Source organism: Mirounga angustirostris, unplaced genomic scaffold, assembly GCF_029215605.1.
Source record: "Mirounga angustirostris isolate CCGP_5_RB_7025 unplaced genomic scaffold, mMirAng1.0.hap1 SCAF_12, whole genome shotgun sequence".
Lineage (NCBI taxonomy): Eukaryota > Metazoa > Chordata > Mammalia > Carnivora > Phocidae > Mirounga > Mirounga angustirostris.
The window spans coordinates 92,284,206-92,299,885 of NW_026991720.1; the positions used below are offsets into that span (position 1 = coordinate 92,284,206).

General features: G+C 41.4%; 1 protein-coding gene across 2 annotated transcripts in view; it reads left to right on the forward strand.

Moving 5' to 3' along the window:
- The first annotated feature begins 6,242 nt into the window (after positions 1-6,242).
- RALA (RAS like proto-oncogene A) overlaps positions 6,243-15,680 on the forward strand; it is a 74,766-nt gene continuing 65,328 nt past the window's right edge. Inside the window, exon 1 of one of the 2 annotated variants that reach the window (XM_045864924.3) lies at positions 6,243-6,503. The gene's annotated coding sequence lies outside the window, so the exon portion shown is untranslated. The remainder of the gene's footprint in view (positions 6,504-15,680) is intronic. The other variant, XM_045864922.3, reaches the window with a different exon arrangement.

Sequence of the window (15,680 nt, forward strand, 5' to 3'; positions counted from 1 at the left end):
AGAGTCACACGCTGTATCAACTGAGCCAGCCAGGCACCCCCTGTATAAGTATTTTAAAAGGCAGAGAATAATAGGATTTGTTCAAGTGTCTTGCTTATCAACACCATTTTCTCTGACTTCCGAGACTCAAACCATCTAGGTTTACGAAGCCTAGCCAGACATTCCTTCTTTTGTAAGGTACCTGCTACAAAGTCTGAAACATAGTAAGTATTCAATAAATGCTAATTTAATTCCCTTTTGTTGGCTGACTCTAGACTCCGGTAGTCAGCTGCTTCACCACTAATGGTATCTAATTCTCCCTTCTGGCTTCGCAGATCTGTACCTTCTGGTCTAATCCTCTCTACATACGAGGTCCCTCCTGACATTGAAAATACCTTCTGTTCTGGTCTATCCCCACCTCTGGAAAATGGAATAGTATAATTCACTTAATGAAGTATATTAAAGACTACATTCATATTCTGCATGAAGATGTGAAGGCATTCTGTGTATGTGTACCCCCAAAGCACACAAAGGAATAGAGGAGCCCCTAGAAATTGCTGCTAGCTATGCGATAATTCCTCTGAAAAGTAATACAACTTATACAATTGAACAAAAACTAATTTTCACAGTCTGTCACAGAATTTCTCACAATATATCAGAGTCCTTAGGGGCGCCTGGGTGGCTCAGTGGTTAAGCGTCTGCCTTCGGCTCAGGTCATGATCTCAGGGTCCTGGGATCGAGTCCCGCATCGACTCCCTGCTCTGCGGGAAGCCTGCTTCTCCTTCTCCCTCTGCCCCTCCCTCTGCTTGTGCTCTCTGGCTCTGTCAAATAGATAAATAAAATCTTAAAAAAAAAAAAAAGCCCTTAAAAATATCAAATTGGGTTCTTCATTTACTCGGGGTGAAAATGTACAATTGTATTTATAGTTGACAAGTATAAAAATTTGTTAAAGGTTGAAAGACTACAAAGAAACTTGTAGAGAAGTAGATAAATTAAATAGAACCAAGTTTATCTATTACCTCGTTCCAGGGAAATATTTCATTTGAAAGATCAATCTGAGCAGCTGATGGCTTCTAAACAATGAATACTTGATTACACAATAGTAAGAATTGATTTTGGAACTAGTTTAGTGATAGGAGGACAATGTAAAATATAGTACATCATCTCAGGTACCTTAACTATAACTGTATCTTAAAGAAAATGGTATGAAAATACTACACAGCTACAAGTCCAAAACTTTGATATATTTTTTTTTTACTTTTTAAAAAATACTTTATTTATTTGTTTGCTAGAGAGAGAGTGAGAGGGAGCACAAGCAAAGGGAGTGGCAGGCAGGGGGAGAAACAGGCTCCCTGTTGAGCAGGCAGCCGGATGCAGGACTCGATCCCAGTCCTGGGATCATGACCTGAGCCGAAGGCAGACGCTTAACCGACTGAACCACCAGGCGTCCCTCTAATAGGTATACTATTAACATTTCTTTTAAGATGTCAGGAAAGATTAAAAGAAACAATATAGAAATACTTTCAGCTATACAAATTCAAAGCTTCCATGACAAAAAAAAAAAAAAAAAAAAGACCGGGGATTCCACCATTATTTACATACATTTTTTTCTACACAGAAAATGCCTATATCTAACACAATCTTAACCAATTTTAACCCTGGGCAACGGGAGCACTGTAATTAGACAACAGACTTATTATTTAACATGTTACTTGCCTCATGTCAGGTACGGTTCGAAGCACTCTACAGGTATAAACTCATTTAATACTTTTTTTAAAAAAGATTTTATTTATCTGACAGAGATAGAGAGCACAAGTAGGCAGAGTGGCAGGCAGAGGGAGAGGGAGAAGAAGACTCTCTGCTGAGCAGGGAGCCTGATGCAGGGCTCGATCCCAGGACCCTGGGACCATGACCCGAGCCAAAGGCAGACGCTTCACGGACTGAGCCACCCAGGCGCCCCTAAATTCATTTAATCTTAAAACCATGTAACAGACGGGCACCTGGCTGGCTCCATCGGTGGAATATGCAGCTCTTATCTCGGAGTCGTGAGTTCAAGCTCTATGTTGGTTGTAGAGATACTTAAAAATAAAATCTTAAAAAAATAAAACAAAACCATGTAACACAATATGATAAAAAATACTTTAAAAAACTTGAAATTGCTTTTTCTCTCCTACCCCATCATATGTATTCAGTAAAGGTCCAGTGAAAAGATCTTTAACTTGGACTTGTAAGATTTGAGTTTGTTTCTGGGTCTATTTACAGTTCTGGGTGACCTTGGATAAGGTAATGAAACCAGAGCTTCCCAAACCTGACTGATGATCAGAATTCAAAGGAGGGTGTTATATATGTGTGTGCGCACACACATACACACACACATGCACACGCCTGTTTTGGAGGTGATTATATATATGGGTTTTTCTTTTTCTTATTCAACTGATCATCACAATATACTTTTTATTTTCATCCCTAAAATACTTTGAGTATTTATGCCTGACATCATGGATACAAAGATGAATAAAACAAAGTTTTTGCTGAAGACACAGCCATAAACATAAGAATAGCAGCTTAAGTTTTAAAAATTTAAGTCTGGCTGAATTTTAGATTCTGCAGGCAATCACAAGCCAAAAATGTCCGTACTATAAATACGTTCTGGCCTGTCACATCAAGCTGGTAACCACCAAGTACTACAGGGAACAGTGCATTTGAGAATCTCAAAAGTTTGACTTTGACTCTGCTATTTGACAATTTGTAGCAAGTCTTTAAGCCCTCTGGGCCTCTTTTTTTGAACAATGTGTGCCTCACAAAATTGTGAAAACAAAATGAAGTAATATAAATGTTAAGGAACCATGAGTATTATAGACAGGAACATATATTTTGAGTTGCTTTTCCATCAATAGTGACAAATTGTCTATAACCACTGCTTTCTTATCTGGCCAATACACCCAAAGAGGCTTTTGTTGTTAACAGTTGTTAGTATATGTGTAGTTAATGTACATTCATATAATATTTTTATAAATTGGTATATAGTAAGTATGTATATAAAAATATGCACATTATATAGTCATGGATGTTTAAATGTGTTTATGCATATCTTTCAAAATAGAAATACTGAAGCCACGAATCTAATGGGCAAAATTTCATCTACTGTAGGGTAGACACTGGATAAAACCTCACAGGCCTACATATTTGATTTTGTATTTCTGATTAAGCAATGATGGGAATGACAGAAGACTCACAGGAATGCTTCATGTTTCAGATAAACATGTAATTGCAGGTAAAATTCTTATTATTCTATAGGGACATGAATAATGCTTTCATAGAAAATTCCAGTGAACTAATTGCAGTAAACTAATCATTAATTCTAAAACAAGATTCTGACAAAAGCATACCTACCTATACATCCCCCCCAAACATAGATTAGCTATAACAGCAGTGAACATAAGAATTGTAGTTACTAAAAATTTCTTTTACTTTTACTCATACTATATTTAATATATATGGTTTGATCATAAATAATAAAAATTAAACTCACAAGAAGAAATCTAAGCTTATCTTTCTTTTTTTTGTAATCCAAGCCTATTTTAAAAACAGAATCCTTCATGTTCTTTGAGTCACCCAGGCAGCTAATTTAGGAACGCTCATGAGTTCTACTGGATATTAGTGCTAATTATTAATGATATGTAGTTACAATTATACCCTTTCATGCAAGTACCTCAAAGAGCTTTTAAAGCATTAATTTGTTATTTCTTATAATATCTCTGAGAGGCAGGCCAGTAGAGGGTTATTATTATTTCTATTTTACAAAGAAACTAGGGCATGGAGAGGTTCAGTGACTGTGCTAGGATCATATGGTGAACAAAGAACAAAAAAGGGCCTCGAGATCATTGTTCTCATTTCCAGTTCGGTATGGTATCCATTAAAGGGTTGTTTAATACACCTACATGTATTTCTACTCTAGGAAAACTGAGAATAATATATTTGAATAATCTACGAACTAAAGGTGAGAGTTCCTTAGTTTTAATGTTCAAAAATGCTGAATAAAAACTAATAATTACTCTTTGGTTTGCCACTGTAGCTCTTATTTACAGGGCTTTTGTTATTTGTAGCTTTCTGAAGTCTCTGCTCAAATTGATCCATTCTATTTCTGACTGCTTTCAGCTAGGTTAGCGTGGCTATCAACAACTAAGAAGCAGCTGAGACAGGCTGACTAATGAACTTGAGGTTGTCTGTCATTGTGTTCTCATTGCTCACTCTTCTTGAAGTCATCCTCCTTGTTTTCCATTCAACAGATATCTGTGCAGCCTACCATCCTCAATCCTTTGTGGCTGCTTTAAAGAAGTTGTTTATTGTCAATGATTAAGCCTAAAAATTTTTTAAATTAACAATGACATTTCATCTTCTGAGTTTATGATTATATCCTAGTTAATCATTGTCATACTTGGTTTTTTGTAAGCCTGACCTTTCTGGTCCTTAACAGGAACATTAAACATTTGAGTATTAGCACGTCGTTGGGCATACGTATCACCACGTGGGGATTTTTAAAATGTAGTATTTCAGCAATTTTCCCAAGAAAAGGGAGAAGTGGTTCTGAAACTGTGCTCAATGAAGTGAGACTGCAGTGGGCTTGGATGTAGTGATACAAGCCTGTGGTTTCTAACTTTAGCCCAGAATTTCCCCAGAGCTCTAGACCCATGTAGCAACTGCCATTAGACAGCACCACTGGTACTTCAAGCCCGCCAGGTCCAAAGTGGCACTTGATTTCCACATCCCCTCCCCTATCCCATCCCAGCCATTCCCTATCTCATTTCGTAAATTACACCTTTACCCTCTCCCAAAAGCAAAACAAGGCATTATGTTGCTACTTCCATTTGCTTACCCAGAATCTGCCCCCAGCAATCAATTACAATCAGTTTATTTGGCATCCTGATATTTTAGGAATCCACCTTCTTTGGGTCCTCACTGACTCTCCTAATGGTCCTTATCCTGTCTCTTGATTTCACGGCCCCTTGTCTACAAGCCCTCTTACCCTTCTCCTCCCCTCAACTAATGTCCTCTACTAACAACAGCCTAAGCTGTAAAACTGTCCAGGGTCATTCCTCTACCCACTGCTTCACCAAGGAGTGAAAGTTCACAATTTGGTTCCTATCTGCTTCTCCAGATTCATCTTTTTCAGCAACTCAGACTTGAACTTTTAAGTCCTGTCATTACTACCCAGACTTCTAAACACATATTATTTGTCCCTGTGCTGTATGTCCTTTTGTTAGAATCTGGATTTACCATCCCACCCCTTATTTTTGTGTTGGAAAATCCCTTATCTTGAAAATCTTAACGCAGTTACGAGTCATCCATTCTTTCCTCTGAATACCTCGATATACCACACTTCCAATCATAATTATTTGGTTTCATGTCTGCCCATTAGACTGGGTATTCCTCGAATGAGTTGTGCAAAGCAGGGAGTTGGTACTCAGCGGTGGGAGGAGATAAGGGGATAAATATATGTCAATAGATAAGTCTGTAAGTGCTAACGGATGTTAGGCAAGCGATCTATTTCCAATCTGTGGAAGGATTCGAATAAAGCAACCGATTTAGTGGAACCACTTTTAACTTAAGCTACCAAATCACAAGATGGGGGCGCCGTTTGAGCTCAGCGCCGCACCAGACACCAGACCTGCGGTGTCCGGGAGGCTCGAACCCCCTGAGTAAAGGACCACAGACCATCCTCCGGGCCGAGCTCTCCAGGGATCAGCAGTTAGACAGGAGGCCAGGGCAGCTACCGAAACCCTCCAGCCAGGGCAGGCCACTGACCAAACCATCTCCAAGGATTCGGCCCGCAACGAGCCACGTCGCCAGCTCCACGCTGGAAAACCCCGGCCACGGCACAGAGCGGCCTCCACCCTTGGACAACCAGGGAGAAGCGGCTGCCCCCCGGAAGCAAGATGGCGGCCTCCGCTTTCGCCTCCTTCCCCGAGAACCCCCTCCTGGTCCCCAGAAGAGAGACAAGGACGTCGCGGCGCCGACGCCGAGATCCGGGAACCTCCGCGAGGCCTGCGGCAGCTCCCGAGCCCCCGGGAGGCGACTCCACCTCTCCGCGCGCGGGGAGCCGGGGGGGGGCGGTCCAAAGGGCAGCGCAGCCAGCTGTCGGCACGCAGCGGGCGGACGCCGGCCAGCCCGCGCCCTCCCGGCCATTGTTCTCCAGCCCCGGCCCTCAGCACCTTCCTCTCCGCCCACGGACAGGAAGTCGCTCCCCAGCCGGCCCCGCCCCGCTCCCCCAGCGCCCCGGAAGTGATCTGCGGCGGCTGCAGCAGAGCGGCCAGGAGGAGGGTGGATCTCCGGAGAGCGGAGCGCCCCGAGTCCTCCTCCTCCTCCTCCTGCCGCCCAGGCTCCGCCGCCGCCCGTCGGACTCGTCCTTCTGCCGCTCGCGGCGGGGAGCCTCCCAGACGACAAGGGCCAAGCTCTCTCCGGCCGAAGCCAGCTCAGCCGCGGCTTCCGGAGCCCGCGGGGCGGCGGACCGGCTTGCGGTGCAGGTGAGCGATGCCTGCCCGGGCCGCCCCGGGAGGGGTTGGGGCCGCCGGGGCGGTGGCGGCGGCGGGGGTGTGTCCGGGCGGCGGCGGGCCGAGGCCCAGGCTCAGGGCCCGGACGCCGAGATTGCACATCCCGCGTTCTACCCGGGAGCGAGCTGCGGGACGAGCCCGGGCTGGAATCCGGGGCGCGGTGTTCGCTGCTGTGCGGGCGAGCGCACCCCCGAGAGCCGGCGGCTGCGGCGCGGTCCTCCGAGCCGAGCACCTCCTTGAGTTGGCCTCGTCGGAAGGTCACCCTGTATCTCTGGCCCGCCGCGCCGAGGTCCCCGCCTGGGCGGTGCCCGCGACCTGGGGGGACCCGTCGCCACCGCCGCAGTCCCCGCGCTTCCCTCCGCCCCTCTCCCCTCCTTCCCTTTCTTTCACTCCTCGCCTGTACTAGAGCAGTTGCTTTTTAAGCATCTTCGCCAGGGTTTTGTGCCAGTTAAAGGAATGGCTTTTTCAGACTGAAGTCATTAGATGCTCTGCATTGAACTGCACAGGTTTACCCATATTAGAGTAATCTAGCCTCTCAAGCGAGGAAGAGAATATAGATTATTTTTGAGTAGGGGGTAATTCCTGTGATTTGTTCCTTATGGTTTTCCGGAGTGGAAGATGTGATTTGTATGCTTTAGCCTGGGTATATGTGTGTAAGTGGGCAGGGATGACCGCACAGAGAGGTGGCAGTGTTGTTTCAAGGTTTAAGGAGAATTAGGGAGTTAACTGGCCTTTGCTTGGGAAACCTGAATGTCCAGACTTGTGAGAGCTTATCCAAGTGTCTTTGGGGTTGTGTGAGAACTCCAGTGCCACGCCCTACGTGTCACGCTGAAAAGGACCCAATTTACAAATTGTGTTTGGTGTGTGTTGGGGGCAGGGGGAGTGGGGAGGCCTTTATAAAACATGTGTCATAAGTTAATTTTTGTCCTGAAAGTACATTACAACTTTAATCATGTTCCCAAACTCGGATAACAAAATTTGTTAGTAAACTCGCAGTAGAAGGCCTTTTCTTTAGCTTATTAATGTATTTAAATGTATCTTACTAGTTTGTGTTTCTGTGCCTATGAATACAACATTATTATAAAATGACTCTTGTGACTCTTCAGACATTATTTTTAGACTTTGAATTTTTTCAGGGCAGGAACCATGTCTTATGCATTCCTGTGTTCACAAGTGATGACTGGAACGTAGAAGTTATTCCCATATTTCTTCACTGAATGAATGAATGTGTAGGTGATCCCACAGTTGCCTCAGGAGTCATTTATTTTGTTGGCTTTTTGTTTTGTGTTCCAGTTTCTTGGCACACAGACTTTGCGTTGTCTTAATGTTTTTTAGAGTGGTGAAAGGACAATCCAAGAAGAATCCTTTGCTGTTCTTCCAAAACTATCCTCCCCTGAAAGGTTGAAATTATATTTGGGGTATTGTGATTGGACATTGTAATAACTAGTATTCCAGTCTTCAGTACTTACTACTTAAACATGTTTAGCCAGGGTTATTCAGAGATTTCCTAGTGATAGTAAGTTTATGTTTGGGGTTGATAACTGTACCATATCTTAATAAAAAAGAGGAAATTAGGAGTTACCACGGTTTGGAAAACCTGATACATCACAGAATTGCTTATAGTGGCTTATTTCTGCCATGGGTGCATGAAATCCTCTGGCATCCTGATATGACCTTGGCATGATTTACCAGTAGCCACTTTCACGTTTCTTTGCAGAGATCCGGATGTTCTGTGGTGTGTCTGCTGAGTGTGCAGTCATCTGTGTCACTTATTTTGAAGTAGTTTCATACAACCCTTTCTTTGCAGGGCTTTCAGGGGAAAAAAAGGGCTAATTATAGGGAAAAAGCTTGTGTACCATTTGTGTGGGGGAATAATTTTTGTCTATAGATGGTTAGTGCTGATATCTTCTTTCCTCTCCACATGTCTTGTGTGGTCCTACACTGGTTTTCCAAGCTCAGCTTCTGCAGGATATAAATGAATGTACCAGAATCACTTCTTGTATATGTGTGTATCGCTCTTACACACACTTGTAACCCTTATAGATGGGTGACAAGGACAGTCATTTTTGAAATAGTATGTATTTTTAATGAGGCAAAGAATTATGATTTGCAAGTAGCAGGGAGACGGTTTATGGTTTTTATTGGTTTATAAAATGTTTTAACTCTTAGACACTAAGGAGAGAAAAGCCTGCAGTTTCTTATCTCAGCAAAATCACCACTGTACAGAGGTCAGATCTCTCTTTAATTCAGCAACCCTCTTGGTAATAACAGTCTGTATACATTGATTGCCTGCCAAGCACTGTGATAAGAGCTTTAGTTATATTATTTTTAATTTCCACAGTACCTCTGTAGGATAGGTAGTTTTTCCATACTTTACTAAGGTCAAGTGAAGCTATTGGCCGGAGGGTAATACCTAGTATTTAGGAGAGTCTGGATTTGAAAGTAACGATTTCTGGGAGCATTGCATATTGCAATTAATCCTAAAAGGCTGAGGAAAAACAAGTTTCTGATGGAGCTGAACTTCAGGAAATGAATCTAATGATCTCAGCACTCTTGGCCATCAGGTGGGCCCTGGGGTTACCACTGTTTATCTCCAGCGTGCCTACAAATGTGGTGTTACCATCCACTGTGTGTGCCATGATGAAGTGGTTGGTATTGTTCAGAGAGGGGTCCTGAAGGAGGAGAGTGTTAGGAACTCAATAGTGGTGTTGATTACTGCTTTTCACCTCTGAAGTACCTGAATAATCCCTACTGGAGGGGACTATGGAAAACCTATTTTGTAGTGACCTTTCCTGAAATCTTGTTTTTTAGTTCTTTCACTAAAGGAGGTAGTGGGGGGAATGTTGGGGGTGGGGGCAAGAGGCAGAATTGGGAAGAATGTAAAAGAAGCAGAGGTATCCTGGGTCTGTTTTTACCATTTCAGACCATGTATCATTTTCACTTTGGGTTTAATATAGAGGTTTAAAGGTGGCAGAGTTCTTGTAAGGGTCTAATTGCTATTCAGTGCTGGTCGAACTCTCTTTACTCTTCTCAAGACTGTGCAGTTGTGTTTTTTTTTAAATGCACTTTTAATGGTCTTAATTTGAAGGATGTGTTCATCTCTTGGTTAAAAAAAAAAAAAGGTATGTAGCTCTAAGTAAAAAATGGCTCATTCCCCAGCCCCTATTAGGAACAATTATTCTTTGTTTTTCTAAGACACCTTTCTTACTACCTTATTACACTCAAAAGGATTTGGTTACAATATAGAAAAAATGAAATTAAAGCTCTATGAGTTTTAAGTCATGTGAGTAAATTTTAGAAGAGAATTTGAATCTTTGATGTAATTCCTCAACATCAAGAGGGTAGTCTGTACAAGCCAAAAACAGTAAGCTTACATAAAATATTAGGATACTATTCTTCAAGCCCTTCACAGTTAGAATTCTCTTTTAGATGCAATAGACCTAACGCTTGACACACATAATCTTTCTGAAGTCTGGGATCCAATTGGGTTGCTGAATTCACTTATTGAAACTAAGTATCAGGGTTTGACAATGTCATGTTGGAGAATGAAACATAGCAAGATTATGAAATGACTTCTACTCCCAGATGCATCATGAAGGGCAGGCAGAGATCCCCAGTTTCCACAAAGATCATGATTGTAGTCATCTAAGCCACAGGATCCCTGCTTTCTAATGCAGTTGAGTAGCTAGCGTAGTAACTCATTGAAAATGGAGGTTGCCCACTATGGATTGCAAATGCTTTAGTTCATCTGCCCCTCTTACATCTATTCTGGATTACTGCAGCAGCCTGTTAGCCTTTTGTTGCCCACCCCACCTGGATCTGTTCTCCACACTTGGTTAGAGCAGTCGTGACACTCCCCTGCTTAAAGCCTTTTTTGCCGCTCCTTCTTGCCCATTAATAAAATCCAAACTCCTTTAATCCTTAATCTCATATACAAAACTTTCAAGACCTGCTCCTTCTAGCCTCATCTCTTCCCTTTCAGGATATTCTGTTTCAGCAGTACCAAGCTTCTAGAATGCTAGCGTTTTCTTAGTGCCCAATTTCCTCTTCTTGTCGTTGTAGCCATTCCTCCTTACCCCAGTCCGCTGTATGCCTGCTTGTCTTCCAGCACTCAGTGCAGGTTGTACCTCTCCAAAACTGTATCTTGATTAGATTCTTTCTCTTGATCTCATCCCTCAAAAACAAGAAGCCAAAAAACCAACAAATAAAAACTTTAACAACTTTCAAGACTGGGCTAGCTGCTCTTTTTTGGGCTGCCTTAAAATCCAACATAGCACTTTTACCACTATGGGCAGTGCCTTCATTAGTCTATTATAAACTTTGTTGACCACAATCCATAGTAACTACACACATAACTCATAACTACACACATAAATACACTCTTAAAAGCCTTCACAGGCCTTTACCAGAAGTTCCCAAACTTTTTTAGTTCATGACATCCTTATCATATCAATAACTTTTTCACAGCATCCCTAGATCAAAAGAAACACCTAATGGTTTAATTTATTAGATAAGCCCAACCAACTTACTAAGTATTTAAGTCCTAAAAACTTAGTAGCTGTTTGGGAAAAAAATACACATGAATTAAATAATTTTCTTTCTTAACTGCATAGTACTCCATGGTTTATTCAACCAGTCTCTTGTACTTGGACACTTAAGTAATTTCCAGTATTTTTCAATTACAAATGACATTATAATGGAAATCTTTACATATGTGTGTCTTTGTATCGTTGGAAGTAAATATTCAGGATAAATGCATATATAAGATTTGTTGGGTATTGCCAAATTCCTCTCCTTAATGGAGCTGTACTATTTTGAATACCTACCAGCAGTGTGTAAGAGTGCCATGGCCTCACCAACGGAGTATATTGCCAAGCTTTTGCATTTCTGCCAATCTAAGAGGTGAGAAATGGTATCTCAGTATAGTTTTAATTTGTGAATTGAACATTTTTTTGTATACTAAAGGGCCATTTTTTACATTTAAAAAAATAATTGTTCACGTTATTTGCCCACTTTTTATTTTTATTTTTTTAAAGATTATTTAAAAAAAATTTTTTTTTAAGATTTTATTTATTTGCGAGAGAGAATGAGAGACAGAGAGCATGAGAGGGAGGAGGGTCAGAGGGAGAAGCAGACTCCCTGCCGAGCAGGGAGCCGGATGTGGGACTCGATCCTGGGACTCCAGGATCATGACCTGAGCCGAAGGCAGTCGCTTAACCAACTGAGCCACCCAGGCGCCCCTTTATTTATTTATTTGACAGAGAGAGATGCAGCGAGAAGGGAACACTAGCAGGGGGAGTGGGAGAGAGAGAAGCAGCTTCCTGCAGAGCAGGGAGCCTAATGCGGGGCTCGATCCCAGGACCCCGGGATCCTGACCTGAGCTGAAGTCAGACGCTTAACGACTGAGTCACCTAGGTGCCCCCTATTTTATTTTTTAAAGATTTTTATTTATTTATTTGAGAGAGCACACAAGCAGGAGGGCAGCAGAGGGAGAGGGAGAACTGAGCAGGGAAGCCCGACAGCTGGATCTCAGGACCCTGGGATCATGACCTGAGCTGAAGGCAGATGCCCAACCGACTGAGCCACCCAGGGGCCCCATCAAATATATTAATCTTAAATTTATTACATCTGGATTTTTAGTTATCATTAGAGAGTCTTTCTTTATCCCCCAGTTATAGAGGAATTTACCCATGCCTTCTAATACTCAGTATAGTTTCATTTTCCACATTTAGTTTTCTGATCCATTTGGAGTATATTTCTGTATATGGTGTGAGGAATGGATATAATGTTATCATTTTCTGCATGACTATCCAGTTGTCCCAATGCCATTTATTTTTTAAAAATCTTTGCTCCCTTTATCACATACTAGATTTCTATATGTAGTTGGTGTATTTTATTCTGTTGGACTGTCTGACCGTTCATGCACCAGTGCTACACTGTTTTAGTCATAGAGGCATTGTATATGATTTCTTTGTAGGACTAGTCCCCATTATAGCTCGTCCTCTTCATTGTTGTCCCTGCTATTCTTGCATGTTTTATTTTTCCATGTGAACTTCAGCATCAGTTTATCTAAGTCCATTCATTAAAAAGCTTATTGCTATTTTTTATGGAGATTGCATTAAACTTATGATTTAACTTAGAACTAATTTCTTGATGGTGTGGAGACATCTTAACCTAGAACAAGCAATGTTTTTTCATTTTCTTAAATCTACTTTTATGTCTTTGGGGAATGGTTTATGGTTTTCTTCATGCAGGTTTTGAACATTTCTTGTTAAGTTTATTCCTAAGCATTTTATGTTTGTTGCTGTTGTTGTTGCTATTATAAATAGAATTTTCTTATACATCATATCTTCTAACTGGTTATTACTCATGTATGTGAATATTGCAGATTTCTGCTACCTTGCTAAACTCATATTGTTTGAGTTACTTTTATCATTGCTTCTTTTAGGCTCAGATACTATTATATCACCTGCAGAGATTTCATTCCTTTCTTTTCCAGTGGTTATGCCTCTAGTTGTTTATCCTGTCTAATTGCATTGATTAATATCTCCAGGACAGTTAAACTGCAGTTTAACAGTGTCTTTAATAAGAGGTGCTGATTGCCTCATTATTTTTTCTGTGGATATACAAAGATGTACATGGCACTAAATATTAACTTGGATATGGAAGTGCCTTTCAAAGACTGCAGTCCTTCACTGTCTCTATAATTATAAATGGAGAGGCAGAGAAGACGGATTTTCTTAGCGGGCAGAGTACAAAGATAAGCAAGGTAAGGACTGATCTGTAGTTTCCCAGCTCACACAACCAGTCCTAAGTTTGTTCTTTCTTACCTTGCCACACACAGTTTTGTCGAACTTCATCGTAATCTTCTCTCAGCCAGTCATGGATGCCACAGGGTGACCTCCTTTTCTCCTCTGGGCTGAAGCTGCCATGTGTCTCTGATGATCTAAGGGTGCCCTTCCAGGCTTTTGCAGTCTCAAGTGGTTTCTTTGCATTGCAGACAGACAAATTAGGCTTACCTTGTGTTGATGTGGTTATGGCTTGGGTTCTTGGGGCTACAGGTCATGTGGTGAGGCAGGTTTGTAATTAGATGAGTTTATCCATGGGGGTGACCTAAAGTACACAGATGTGGGGTGGTTCCAGACAAGTTTGTAGGGCCTGGATCATCTGTTCTTTCTCCAAAATTCATTTTCAAAGACTTAGTCCTCTAGCTGGAAGCGATATGCTTCTGTGGAAGCAAGTGTTGGGCCTCTAGCACACATTCCATCCACATGTCAATTATGGATACACACCAGTGCTGTCTCCCAAGTTCTAGAGGTGCTTTCATTTCACTGCCATCTAATTCACCCACAGAGTTTAAATAGCATATTTTCTGTAGATTCTTATAATTTCACAATTATCTAGGTCCATTTGTGAACTCCCAATCCACATCCTGTTGTCTTTTCATTCTAAGTATTTCCTTTCCCAGGAGTGCTGGATGGTAGGATATTTATTAATTTCTTGCCCCTTATGCTGAGGAGCTCCTCCCCAAAAGTCCCTACAAGTCTTATTCCATGGCCTGTTGTCCATCTTCACTGTCCCAGGAGCACTGGTAGGTAGGTTGTTTAATAATCTCTTCTTGTCCTTAGGTTGAAGAGCTCTCACTCACCAGGTGAGTGAGTGGTCCATTTGTCCATCTCCACTTTTCCTGGGACTCATGTTGCCTTTTTCTCTCTGGGTCATGTTGCTATTTTTTTTTTTTTCCTTACTTCACCTACCCCTACTTTATCTTTCTAAGTATAGATGCCTTTATTTTTCTCTACTATTTGAAAGAAGGCTGGAGACCTCATGAAACTTCGCCTCTATATACTTCATCTTGCATCTTCTGAGAATAAAGGCATTCTCCTATATAACCTTAATGCTCTTGTAACACACAAGGAAATTAGTAATTCCATAACATCATCCAGATTCAGATTTCCTTCCCTAGTTGCCACCCAGTGTTTTTTTGTTTGTTTGTTTTTTTTTTTTAAAGATTTTATTTATTTGACAGAGCACAAGCAGAGGGAGAGAGAGGGAGAAGCAGGTTCCCTACTGAGCAAGGAGCCCGATATGGGACTCGATCCCAGGACCCTGGGATCATGACCTGGGCCGAAGGCAGTCGCTTAACTGACTGAGCCACCCAGGCGTCCCTCACCCAGTGTTTTTAATAGCTGTTTTTCCTCTGATCCAGGGTCTGATCAAGGTTCATGATTTCTGTTTGCTCATTATGTCTTCTTTAGTCTCTTATTCCATCTTTTCTAATTAACTTTTTTGAGGTATAATTTACATATCATAAAATTCACCCGTTTAAGTTTACAGTCATTTTTAGTAATTGATTGTGTAAACATCACCATAATCCAGTTTTAAAACATTTTTATCACTTCAATAAAATCCCTTTGCCCATTTGTAGTTAATAATCCCCATTCCCACCTCCAGCCCCAGGCAGTCATTAACTTACATTCTTTCTCCACAGATTTGCCTTTTCTGGGCATTACTATAAATGGAATCATTCCATATGTCATCTTTGGGTTGTTGTTTTTTTTCTTTTTTTCTGGTTCATCATGTTGTGGCATGTGTCCATAATTCTTTTTATTGGTGAATAGTAAGTATGTATTCCATTTTATGATATGCCACATTTTGCTTATCCATTTACCAGTTGATGGACATTTGAATTGTTTACCCCTTTTTGGTTATTATGAGTAATTCTGCTATGAGCATTCATGTACAGGCCTTTTTGTAGACATATGTTTTTATATACCTAAGAGTCGAAATGCCTAGTGGTATGGTACATTTATGTTTAACCTTTTAAGAAGGTGCTGAACTGTTTTCCAAATGGCTACATGTTATTTTGCATTTCCACCAGCCGAGTTTGAGAATTCCCATTTCTCTGCATCTTTAACAGTGGTTATAGTCTTTTTAGAAATTATTATGGCCATTCTAGTGGGTATAAATTGGTATCTCAGTGTGATTTAATTGCATTTCCCTAATGACTAATGGTGGAGCATCTTTTCATGTGCTTATTAGCCATTCACAAATTTTCTTTGGTGGAATGTCTACCTAAATCTTTTTCCTGGGGCGCCTGGGTGGCTCAGTTGTTTAAGCGACTGCCTTCGGCTCAGGTCATGATCCCAG